The sequence below is a fragment of the Topomyia yanbarensis genome, chromosome 3 (assembly GCF_030247195.1).
Source record: "Topomyia yanbarensis strain Yona2022 chromosome 3, ASM3024719v1, whole genome shotgun sequence".
NCBI classification, from domain to species: Eukaryota; Metazoa; Arthropoda; class Insecta; order Diptera; family Culicidae; genus Topomyia; species Topomyia yanbarensis.
Window position 1 is genome coordinate 241,178,297 of NC_080672.1, and position 12,128 is coordinate 241,190,424.

At 42.6% G+C, this 12,128-nt stretch overlaps 1 protein-coding gene across 19 annotated transcripts in view; it reads right to left on the bottom strand.

Annotated features, from left to right (window-relative positions):
- The window catches only part of LOC131689361 (cell adhesion molecule Dscam2), a 1,607,414-nt gene that overhangs the window by 469,489 nt on the left and 1,125,797 nt on the right, over positions 1–12,128 (bottom strand). The window lies entirely within an intron of this gene.

Genomic DNA, 12,128 nt, shown 5'->3' on the forward strand with positions numbered 1-12,128 from the left:
TTTGGCTCCTGGTTAACGACGTCTAGTTGCCTGCAGACCTTGGTAACCCTGCTGCGCTGGCCTGAATGTGGTAACGTATCCAGGCAGCTTTAAGGATGCCGATAAGAATGGCGTCGGCGTTGACTCCGCAATGGCGGTCGCTACTATATCGCGCTTTTATGATGGTTGGCGAGTCGGGAAACTTCGGCGGTCTATCACGCTTTTTACAGTGGGTAAGGTCGATTGTGTTAATTTTACAGTGGGTACGGTTGATTTAGTTCGATAAGTTCTGCTTGGAATTGTTATTACCTGGTTGTCTTTGTATTCACTTACTCCTTCCTTCGTCGCTAACTTTCTAGGAGTTTGCTTGTAACTTTCTAAAACTTAATCACATTCAATTCTATCCTTAACTGAAAACTTTATCTTCCACTTAAACTTTTCGTGCCGCTTTGCTAGGTGGTTACCAGGCTAATGGCGTTCTTGGTCCTGGTCGTTCACCTCGAACCTCGTCCGTTGAGCCCTCAGTCGTCTACATATTCCGCCCCATTCTGCCCCTATAGGTGTGTGGTTATCGCCACCCTCCATGGCCGCCTACTTCCTTCAATGTGCGCCACCAGTGGTGGGTGGTGGAAACCATTGCATGTTGTGGATAGCTGCGTGCTACGTGGGTGTTGGGTGGGCTGCTTACCGTAAGATCTTACATTTTTTTTCTTGACTACACATATACATTCTTATTTTTCTTGACCACACATATACATACACAAATTACGAAACGCGAAAATCTCAACAATCTTGGACGAAACTAAACCACTTGTTACAAAGTTTCTAAGAGTAGTATTCAGCCAGGCGTCCGCTGGGTGCTAAACTGAGTACATTACAAACCCTCACCTTTCAAAGTGAGCGACATCTCTCAAAAGTGAAGTTAATTTAAATATAGAGGGTTAAGCTGAGAGACACAGAGGAGAAGCTTAACCGAAACTGAAGTTTTTGTAACATCATTTCTCAAATATATGTATATCTGTACATACACACAAAAATCTGTACATTCAGATTCTTGGTTTGAAAATGGCTGAATAATCTGTATAAATACAGATTATTCTGTCGTTTTGGGAATTCTGCATAGGAGTATTTGATTGAAAAAACTGGTCTAAATTCAAAATTTCAAATCGTTACAAGTAGCGTAATACTAGGGTAGCCAAACGATTTTAGTCTCCTAGAGGAAATGACTTTATGTTCAAGTTGAAAAATTTGTATTTATGTTCCAAAACTATTGCTCTTGGAGGTTGAGTCAGTCAATAAGTTTTATTAATCAGCTTAACTTGAAATTGACATTTCTTTACATTTTGCTTTCTCTATTTAATTGAGATGACTCTTCGCGTTAGTATGACTAAGTCGATGATTTTTTGTGTATTTACCGATATGTGGGTAGAAACAAATATATAACAAATTTTATTTTCAAATCATAGTATCTTGTTGACGCAGTTCAGTTTGCTGCTGCGTGTTGGCATTCTTTTGCTTTACGGTGAGGCGTTACATGCGTTGTCAGAGCTGGACAATTTCAGTTCAGTTGTATCAAAACACGTGAAATTGATAGACGAACAAACTGAACCATCACTCATTATACTGAACTTTCAGTTGAATGCTTCTGTCACTGATAAAATAAACGGTTAAAATAAAGTACCCAATACAGGTATACCTCGATTTAACATACTAACGATTTAACGTACTATCGATTTAACGTATTTCGATTTAACATAATTTTTACCTCGATTTAACATACAAGTTAATTTATTTCAATTCTTTTTCGTTATCCATGTTACTAAGGCGAAATGGTAAGAATCAATAGTAATTTATTGTATGATCCGCTTCATTGAGGGAATATGTGCATCGTTTCTAATGCTTAAAGCAACATAATTTATCTTCGTTTTTAAGCTAGATTATGTTCAAGATCCAAAAACTTTCTTATGTTTATTATGGTACGCACAACAAGGTGAATAAACGAAAATTTTTCGTGGTACAAGGTTATTTCCGATTTTTTTAAAGTTTTTACGTATAAGCTAAAATAGATAACTGGAAAGATATGACTAATCGAAGAAATAGGGCAGTGACTAGACATTGACGCTTGGTGAGTCCCACTAATAGGTATTGAGACCATAGCGGTGATTACGAAACTATTGGGAATTTGTAATAAGATCATGATAGTTCCTCGATGGTGGAGTGGTAAACGCAACCAACTCGAGCTTTGAAGAAAAGAAACTTCGTTGTGGATTGATAGCGATGAAAGGCACAAGTCATCCTTCAATGGACGACTCCTGGTAAGTTCACGGTGTTTATTTATCAGTATTGTTAAACAAACATTGCGAGCTTAACAGGAGCCGGTCATGACTTAATGTAGATAGAGGAAGAATAGAGAAGCGATGTTAGTCCGACACAAGTTGTGATTAGATTCTGTATATATTACTGCGTACTCAATAAATGGAGAAGATATAGCGGTTCAAACAAATTGTACTGGCATTTGCGTATGATTCAAGATGTTTAAAGACTCTGGGTACTAGGCCCCAGGAGTAATATTATTCACCATAATAAATCTTCATGTTTAAATAGAAATCCAGATGATTCATCCAAAAAATGTAAAGAAGACTACCGCTTTTGCCACCGGAGGGTGGATCAATTTTTAGCTTCAGCCATCAAATGCAACGCGGTCTCTAGAGCGGTGTTGTCAGCAAATTTGCAAACTGATATTTCAGCAAAATGACATCTGTTTACAGATTTTCAGCGAAATATTTTCCGAGTCTCAGTTATCAAATATCACTTTCACTAAGATTTCAGCAAAAAAAAAAATGTTGGCTGAGATATCAGCTGCTGAGATTTCGGCGAAAATGCACAAAAGGTGAGATTCTGGATAAAAAATTAGGTGTGTAACAATTATATCAACATTCTATTGAAGTCAACCTCCTCGTTGTGTACCTCCCTTATACACCACACCAAAATACCTCACCTCATTTTAGCATCATGAGTGATGCTCCAGCAAGCCTGCCTACAGCTTCGGTAGGGCACCGAACGCTTTGTAATATCACAGAATTCTTACCGGCACCGCGGCTAGTTCTAGGATACTTTAACTCGCACGGTACGGTATGGGGTTGTCTTCACGATGATAATAGATCAACATTAATCGAATCTTTACGACAATTTCAACACGACCAGAACACGGGAGAAATGACGCGGATTCCTACACCATCGGCACGCGCTAGCGCATTGGATTTATCGCTATGCTCGACATCGCTACAGTTAGATTACATGTGGAAGGTGATCCCTGATCCCCACGGTAGCGATCACTTGCCTATCGTAATTTCAATTGCTCATAGTTCAAGACCATCGGAAACAATCAATGTTTCGTATGACCTCACATGGAACGTTGATTGGAAGAGTTATGCGACCGCGATATCCGTTAAAATCGAATCCACTCAAGAACTTCCTCCGGCGGAAGAGTACAGCTTTTTGGCTGGCTTGATTCTCGACAGCGCGAATCAAGCTCAGACTAAACCAGTACCGGGCGCGAATACCCAAGGACGGTCTCCCACACTGTGGTGGGACAAAGAGTGCTCAGAGCTGTGCCCGGAGAAGTCCATTTCCTATAAGGTTTTCCGGAAAGACGGGTTACCCGCTAGATATCAACAGTACGCGTCGTTAGAAAGGCGAATGAAGAGTCTAATGACAGCGAAAAAACGCAGTTATTGGCGCCGGTTCGTCGACGGGTTAACGAGAGAAACAGCGATGAGCACTCTTTGGGGTACGGCTCGACGTATGCGTAACCGAAACAGTACCAACGAGAACGTAGAATATTCAAACCGCTGGATATTCGCTTTCGCCAAGAAGATCTGTCCGGACTCTGTCCCGGTACAGAAAACGTACCGCGCCGCGTCTCCTCACGATATCGCGAACGAAACACCGTTTTCGTGGAATTCTCACTTGCTCTCTTGTCATGCAACAATAACGCCCCAGGGTTAGACAGAATCAAATTCAATTTGCTGAAGAGTCTGCCTGACACTGGAAAAAGGCGCTTGTTGAACTTATTGAATAAGTTTCTTGAGGGTAACATTGTCCCTCATGACTGAAAGCAAGTGAAGATCATCGCCATCCAAAAACCAGGAAAACCAGCCTCCGACCACAACTCGTATCGACCGATTGCCATGCTGTCCTGTATTCGGAAGTTGTTCGAGAAAATGATCCTGTTTCGGCTCGACAACTGGGGCGAAGCAAATGGCTTACTGTCAGATACACAATTTGGCTTCCGCAAAGGGACAAACGATTGCCTTGCGTTGCTTTCTACAGAAATCCAAATGGCCTATGCTAACAAAGAGCAGATGGCATCAGTCTTCTTGGATATTAAGGGAGTTTTTGACTCAGTTTCTATCAACATTCTGTCAAAGAAGCTGCACCAGCATGGCCCTTCACCTATTTTAAAAAAACTTTTTGCTAAACCTGTTGTCTGAAAAGCACATGCACTTTTCGCATGGCATCCATTTAGCTACATGGGTCTTCCCCAGGGCTCATGTCTAAGTCTCCTACTATACAACTTTTACGTGAATGACATTGATGATTGTCTTGTCAATTCATGCACTCTTAGGCAACTTTCAGACGATGGAGTGGTATCTGTTACAGGACAAAGCTGCCGATTTGCAAGGACCATTACAAGATACTTTGGACAATGTGTCTGCTTGGGCTCTCCAGCTGGGTATCGAGTTCTCCACGGAGAAAACTGAATTGGTTGTCTTTTCAAGGAAGCGTGAGCCTGTGCAACTCCAGCTTCTATTAATGGGTGAAACGATCAATCAGGTTTTCACATTTAAATATCTCGGGGTCTGGTTCGACTCGAAAGGTACCTGGGGATGTCACATTAGGTATCTGAAACAGAAATGCCAACAAAGGATCAATTTTCTCCGGACAATAACTGGAACATGGTGGGGTGCCCACCCAGGAGACCTGATCAGGATATACCAAACAACGATATTGTCGGTGATGGAGTACGGGTGTTTCTGTTTCCGCTCCGCTGCGAACATACACTTTATCAAACTGGAGAGAATCCAGTATCGTTGCTTGCGCATTGCCTTAGGTTGCATGCACTCGACCCATACGATGAGTCTCGAAGTGCTGGCGGGCGTTCTACCACTGAAAAATCGATTATGGGAACTCTCATACCGATTGCTCATCCGATGCGATATCTTGAACCCGCTGGTGATTGAAAACTGCGAGAGGCTCGTCGAGCTTAATTCTCAAACCCGTTTTATGTCCTTGTACTTCGACTACATGGCACAGAGCATCAATTCCTCTTCATATAATCCCGACCGTGTCCCTTTCTTTGTTCCATGTTCCATGAAGGAAGAGATTCATGGAATCCCGGATCATATACGCCCACAAGTGATCCCTAATATATTTTATAATAAATACCAAGAAGTCGACTGCGACAAAATGTTCTACACCGACGGATCAAACCTCTATGGGTCCACTGGCTTCGGTATCTTCAATGATAATGTCACCGCTTTATTCAAGCTCAATAATCCTGCTTCAGTTTACGTCGCCGAATTAGCCGCTATTCACTATGCCCTTGAGATCATCGACACTTTGCCCACAGATCACTACTTCATTATTTCGGACAGCATCAGCTCTATCGAGGCTCTTCGTGCGGTGAAGCCTAAAAAGCAGTTCCCGTATTTTCTGGGGAAGATACAGGAGTCTTTGCGCAAGTTATATGAAAAATCTTACCATATTATCTTTGTTTGGGTCCCCTCTCATTGCTGTATCCCGTGTAATGAAAAGGCCGACTCTTTAGCAAATGTGGGCGCATTAGAAGGTGACATCTACGAAAGACCAATTTGCTTCAAGGAATTTTTCAGTATTTGTCATCAGAGGACACACGACAGTTGGCAAAACTCGTGAAGCAATGGGGAACTTGAACGATGGTTACATTCTATTGTCGATCGATGGTTACATGTCTATTGGTATCAACGAAGCCTTGGTTCGGGGGGATGGATGTGGGTCGGGATTTCATACGTGTGATGTCCCGGCTTATGTCCAACCGCTACACATTAGATGCACATTTGCGGCGTATTGGACTCGCAGGGAGCGCACCGCTTGTAAAGAAGGTTACCACTATATCCATCACGTTGTCTGGGTATGCGCCGGGTATTGTGACGCCAGGTCTCAGTTAAAGAATTCCCTTCGGGCCCGAGGTAGACCACCCAATGTCCCAGTTCGGGATATGTTGGCAAATCTCCCCTATATATCCCTTATTTACATCTTTATCTCTCTTTTATTTCTCGTTTCCAGAAGCTCCCTGTCCTTCCTTGTCGACCCGACCAGTGCCATCGCCCTGCATAGAAGGAAGCTGAAGCGAGAGCGACTCGATGGTCTGATAACTTCCCCGCGGGTCTGAAGAATACCACCTGCCGACCCGGTACTCGACGACCTACTGACAAGGCACTGTGTCGCTGATCTCCCGTTTGCCCGAAAGTTACAAGTTCTGCTCTTCTCTCCATGTCATCATATAAGCCTTCTCTCCCCTTTTTTTTACAATGGAGAAGACATTTACGTACTAGCCCAGTACACGTGCTATTAGTAGGGTCCAAGCTACCACACGGGGTGTACTGGGGGCGAGTCGGGCTCGGATGGTAACGCTGCCATTAATACCGACTAAACTCCATTGGGCTACGCCATCGTTCCCCCCAGGAACTACCTCTCGGTATTACTTGTGGGGGGATGGCTGTACTTGATGTACTCATTCACTCTCGCTCACGCGTTAATACGTCCTGTATGAGGCTTACTTGGATGCTCTCTCTATCGCACCTTAATTCACTCTCTAACCCTCCACATGAGACTGACTTTTGTGCTCACCTTTTTCGTTCCTTGCGAGGCTGACTTGTGTGCTCACCTTTTTCATTCCTTACTAGGCTTACTTTTGTGCTCGCCTCTACCATACCATGTGAGACTGACTTTTGTGCTCACCCTTAACATACCATGTGAGCCTGACTTGGATGCTCACCCTTTCGCTCCTCTGCCACGCCACGAGGCATCAATAGCTAAATCCCAACATACTAGGCTACGACCCTCTCATCTTGGCATGAGGCAGTCCACATATACGCCTATACACTCGCTCTTCTGCCTTGCTTCGGGGTGGCTGGGTTTACCCCTTACGCGGTTGCCAGTCGCTGCGCCAAACCTGCCTCAGCATGGACAGACCATCCACTCACGTTTTTGCTCTCGGCCTTTTTCGCTCCAACTAACCAATCACTAGTTAGTCGTGCACATCGTCTGTTGCTCGGTGCGCCAAATTACCTGTAGCCTACAGGCAATCTGGGTGGTTGCAGTCGAGACTGCGTTCCACTTCTTCACCGATTGACACATCCGCTGAATAAGGGTATCAGGGGTTGTGTCCCAGCCACAGACGTCAAGCATTGCTCTTCTTTCGACGTCGAACCGAGGACATACGAACAGTATGTGTCCGGCAGTTTCGTCTACACCTGGGCAGTCCGGGACCTCCGCGTGCCCGAACCTGTGGAGGTACTGTCGGAAACAGCCATGGCCTGACAGGAATTGCGTCAGATGGAAGTGAACTTCTCCATGGGGTCTTCCCACCCAGCTCGATATGTTAGGTATCAGCCGGTGGGTCCACCTACCTTTCGAGGAGTTATCCCACTCACGCTGCCATCTGGCGACCGAGGTCACCCTGGTGCGCTCGCGGGCTGCTCTATTTCCACGTAGCTCGAAGCACTCCTCATCTTCCCGAATGACCAGCCCGACTGGCATCATGCTCGCTATCACGCAGGATGCATCGTGTGATACCGTGGGGTAGGGAGATATCACTCTGAGCCACATCACGCGGTAGGTGCTCTCCAGTTTCTGTAGGTAACTGGTTACCCTCAGTGCTCTTGACCATGATGGGCCGCCGTACCTGAGGATAGATACGGCAACGCCTGCCAGTAACCTACGTCTACTGGCGCACACCTTTGAGCTGTTGGACATCATCCTCGATATAGCCGCAACAGCAGTCGACGCTCTCTTGCATGTATAGTCGACGTGGCTGCCGAAGGTCAGCTTGTCGTCTATAATGACTCCGAGAGACTTAAAACTCCGCTGTGAGGTGATCACGACTCCTCCCACATGGAAAACTGCATGTTGTGCCGACTTGCGGTTGTTGACGATAACTACCTTGTAGCCAGCCCTGGTCGATCCCTAGCAAGCGTGCAGCTTATGCGCCACTTCCCGTAGGAAGACTGCACGCCAAGATTTGTTTGCCCAGATGAGACTCTTCTTAGGGCGAGTCCCTGAAGAAGATTCACCTAAAAGAAATTAATCAGGATCGAACCGGACAGGCTTATCAAAAGTTAGCCTCCAAAAGTCGGGTAGACGACCCTATTATCAGCAGCAGCAATCATCAGAAAACCTATTTACCCTCAGAGAATACGCGGTAAGAAATTCCCCATACCTAAATTATCCTCACTAGAACTGCAGCCACTCAACACCAGGTGGCACAAACATGCTGAAAGCGAAGCTTTCACCACTCATCAAATTCCGCCAAGCGGAAGACAGTGAAACAAAACGAAAACTACAGAACGAAATAACGTAACCATACTTAAACGAGGCTAAAACCTTGAGGGAGTACTACACCGATTTACAAACATTTTAGTACGTTTAGACTAAACAACATTTATTTACGCTACAGGCGGAAAGATTTTTGTTTCTATTGCATGTTTGTATTTTTTCCACTTTTAAAATTCTAGGCCTATCTTCTATGTCTGTGTGCGTGTTCTCTCCCTACTTGTGCTCATTGACCATACATAACGTGCTTTCCTTCATCAAATCTCCCAATTCGGTGATGTCACCTCACGGCTCCGCTCAACAAGCTATTGCTTTGCACCCGGGTGGCTTAACTAATTGGGTTGTGTGTGGCGTTCATGAATGGCGGAACTCGAATGTAATGGCCGACACACAACCTATTTCATGGACGCGTCCCTAAATTCTAGCCGTCCGTGGACGACTTCTTAAGCGTTTTGCGCTCTGGTGTCTCAAATCACTGTATATATATATATATATATATATATATATATATATATATATATATATATATATATATATATATATATATATATATATATATATATATATATATATATATATATATATATATATATATATATATATATATATATATATATATATATATATATATATATATATATATATATATATATATATATATATATATATATATATATATATATATATATATATATAGCACTCAAAGACTGCAACAAATCCCAAATACTGGCATTGATACCAAAATATTGAAATTTTAGATCAAGCCGACACCCCTACTCTACAACATACATTAAGTTTCTTACGACTCTCAATGCAACATAATTCCCAATGTAACTTCATGAATACTACAAGAAACAGGCTTATTGAGCTCCAGAACTACTCCAATCCTTACGTTGGAAATGTATCCCTTCACTCAATCGTACAGTTTTGTCTTTTGAAAGCACCTCAGAGCTCTTCCCTGAATAAACACTTTCTATTAGACAAAACGCAGAACGGAACTTCATAATTTCTTTTGCAGTGACTCGACCGCCGAAATAGTTCAGCTAGTGAGAAATCTGCACATAATTCTCCCGAAAATATCCCCCGAAAATATCACCCAAAAATATCCCCCGAAAATATCTCCCAAAACAATCATTTTGGTTATGTATTAACGCCGGATGTATTCCGACAATACGAACACATACCCTAAAATGACCACATATCCCATAAATCCATCTTACGTTACATTTCCTATGTCGAAAAAAACTTTCGACAAAATGGAAATGCAACGAAAATGAAAAAGTACCCAACCCTATTAAAGCTCCCATCAACTCACGCATACACTGAACTACCAACCCGCAATGAAGAGAAACGTCAAACTAAAAAAAATATCACAAGTGAAATGTTGTGTTGTGCGGTAATTATACATTTTCCAGGTAAATTACCAAATATTATACCGAAATGGCTCGAAAACGTGCAAATAAAACGTTTCCGAAAGACGGATTACGTAATGGAAGGTGAGTGAACTAATTTTTGTTGTTTTTACTGTTTTTTTTTCAGGCTGAAACGGACCACCCAAAACCAAAACAACTCTACTCAGATGGAGGCTGGGATGTTTCCGCGCGGCACTGGACGGTTCTGGACGGATGGATTTGGACACTTGAAGCGGACGACAAATTGATGGTGGTGAGTTTAAATGATTTTATTTAATGTTTGCCAGACTGGCTAACAAACGTTTGACGAATTTCAGAATCGAAGGATGTTGCATGCAGCTAAACTAGGAGTGGATACGGACCACGGCACCGGGCCGGAACTACTTTTGGCGAGCACACGCCGGACGGACTGCTGCCAGCAAACAGGAATTGCCTCAAACGGCCTATTTGAAGACAGCTATACTGCCCATAACAGCATAAGAGTCCCATGTTGAAAAACAGCAAGCCGAGAAAAACGCTGTTCAAGATTGTCCCATCCATTGAGCCAAATGGATGGGACAACCATGTTTTGGATTTTTTTTGGTATTTTCTGAACAAACCCGGTAATCTTATGTTGTGCAGTGTGATTCAGTGGTGATACAGAATACAATCCAACGGATAACTCATTTTCGACAAAAATCCACATGGGACTCTTATGCGTTTACGGGCAGTATAACGGATACCGAGAAGGGAAGTTGACTTCCAGTTAAAGGTAAGTGTGTGAACAAATTTTAATGTTTTCTTTTTCATTTTAGGAACAATCGGACAGCGGAACCCAAGATGACGATCATCCCCGAGGGATGACCCAAACCCGAAGGACCGAAAATTCTAACATAAACTCTCACATTAAACATTTACCCACTAAATCCCAAAATTTTTGCTACATTTTGTGATAAATAAATAAACACTTAAATAAATAACAAAGAAAATAAATAACAATTAACACATAACATGAATATAAGCAAATATACGATAATTTTAAGTACTAACATAGGTATAAGGAAACATTGTGAACTACAAACTAACATTACTTACATCCGAAAAATAGTATTTACAAAAATTTATACATTGGGTGATCGTGCAAAGGCACAATCCCATTTCTTCTTCCACCCAGAAGTCTTGTATAGGTTGTTAACAAGGTATGTATATCCCGATGCAATACAACCGGTGTTTTTTTCAAACATGGTTAAATTTCCAGGAACACTACCGATTTCCTTAAATTGCAACGCTATTCAGCTAGTGCAATTTGTTACTGACAGCTCGATTAATGTTTCAAAGATTTTCTTCCATTTAATTCCACTATGTTTTTATAGTTAGATGCACTTGCACTTCACTATTTAACAGATACCGGTATTTCGATTACTACTTGTAATCTTCTTCAGTGTTTGTATCAGTCTAGACTGATACAAACACTGAAGAAGATTACAAGTAGTAATCGAAATACCGGTATCTGTTAAATAGTGAAGTGCAAGTGCATCTAACTATAAAAACATAGTGGAATTAAATGGAAGAAAATCTTTGAAACATTACGTACATTCCACTAAGACCTCCGTTCGCGTATATATTGAGCTCGATTAATTCGGGTTTGCTCAACATTGTCTGCCGACTTCTGAGTCTTATTTCACGATCAACGTTTAAGATTCCCTAGTCTTAAACTCACGCTTTGTTGCTTCTCGTTGAGTTTTCGCAGTACTCCTCATCAACGCACTGGTGGCTCCGAGTTCTTGGTTTTATAGCTCATCGTCCTGATGAAATCAAGGACTCGCTCTGTCTTCTGGTCGAGGGGAACTTGTTCGTTCAGTAACAAATGTCTTATACTCAAGAGTGCTGCAACTCATGGAGATCTAACATGACCATAATTCAACACGTTCGCAAAGTTCTTCTTGAGCTAGAACGAAGATCTTAGCAACAAGGATGCCCCCAGTAAATAAAAGTTGTTGTGGGGGTGCACTGTCTGAAGGACAGTGCTAACTTTACGAACTGCGGTACAGTATTTTCTGCAACCAAAGCAAAAGCAGCATGGTGCGTTGTCTCAATCAGTAAATACTGAGAGGTACATAGCTTGACTTTTTTCCGATCAACCAGTGATCGCTGTGAAAGCTG